The following is a 1,570-nucleotide window of genomic DNA, read 5'->3' as shown; positions in this document are numbered from 1 at the left end:
AGATTGGAACAAAACAAAATCGTGTAAACTGCGTGCTAGCAAATGCCAGAAGCCTGACAAACAAGATGGATGAACTGGAAGCAGAAATATCTACAGGTAACTATGACATAGTGGGAATAACCGAGACATGGTTAGATGAAAGCTATGACTGGGCAGTTAACTTACAGGGTTACAGTCTGTTTAGAAGGGATCGAATAAGTCGGAAAGGGGGTGGAGTCTGTCTATATGTAAAGACGAGTCTAAAGCCTACAATACGGGAGGATGTATGAGAGGGAAATGAGGAGGTCGAGTCCTTATGGGTGGAGATACATGGGGCAAAAAACAATAATAAAATTATCATAGGAGTCTGTTATAAACCACCAAATATAGCAGAAGCCACGGAAAGTCTATTAATGAGACAAATAGACGAAGTAGCAAAAAATAACGAGGTGATTATTATGGGGGACTTCAACTACCCCGATATAGACTGGGAAACCGAAAGCTGTAGATCTCAGAAAGGAAACAGGTTTCTGTCAATTATCAAAGACAATTATTTGTCACAACTTGTGCAGGAACCAACTAGAGGGATGGCCCTTTTAGACTTAATATTAACTAACAGGCCAGACAGAATAACTGAGGTGCAGGTCGGGGGGCACCTGGGAAATAGTGACCACCGCTAAACCCTCCGCTAAATATCACCCACCTAACCCAGGAGGAAGTCCAGAAACGCCTAAATAATATCAAAATAGACAAGTCACCAGGCCCAGATGACATACACCCCCGGGTACTAAAATAATTAAGTAATGTGATAGACAGGCCGCTGTATCTTATATTCAAGCACTCTTTATGGACAGGGACTGTCCCACTAGACTGGCGCCAAGCAAATGTGGTACCAATATTCAAAAAGGGGTCTAAAAGTGACCCTGGGAACTATAGACCAGTCAGCTTAACATCTGTTGTGGGTAACTTGTTTGAAGGATTTCTTAGAGATGCTATTGTAGAATATCTTAATGATAATAACTGTCTAACTCCATATCAACATGGATTCATGAGGGATCGCTCCTGCCAAACAAACCTGATCGCCTTCTACGAGGAGGTGAGCTCACAGCTGGACCGGGCAGAGTCAGTGGATGTTGTATACCTTGACTTCTCCAAAGCGTTTGATACCGTGCCACACAAAAGGTTGGTATATAAAATGAGAATGCTTGGTCTGGGGGATAATGTGTGCAAGTGGGTAAATAGCTGTCTGAGTGATAGAAAGCAGAGGGTGGTTATCAATGGAGTAAGCTCAGGGTGTGTCAGGGATACTAGCGGGGTGCCTCAAGGGTCTGTCTTGGGCCCTATATTATTTAATATATTTATTAATGATCTAGTGGAAGGGTTGCATAGTAAAATAGCAATATTTGCAGATGATACTAAACTTTGTAAAGTAGTTAATACAAATGAGGATAGGGCACAGCTACAGGAGGATTTAGATAAATTGGGGAGTTGGGCCAAAAAATGGCATATGGGGTTCAATGCCGATAAATGTAAGGTCATGCACATGGGAAAGAAAAACAGCAGTCACCCATACATATTTAATGGGAAACCG

This window comes from Phyllobates terribilis, unplaced genomic scaffold (assembly GCF_046119375.1).
Source record: "Phyllobates terribilis strain yellow unplaced genomic scaffold, ASM4611937v1 Scaffold_2810__1_contigs__length_105257, whole genome shotgun sequence".
NCBI classification, from domain to species: domain Eukaryota; kingdom Metazoa; phylum Chordata; class Amphibia; order Anura; family Dendrobatidae; genus Phyllobates; species Phyllobates terribilis.
Note: the sequence above shows the minus strand (reverse complement) of the source record.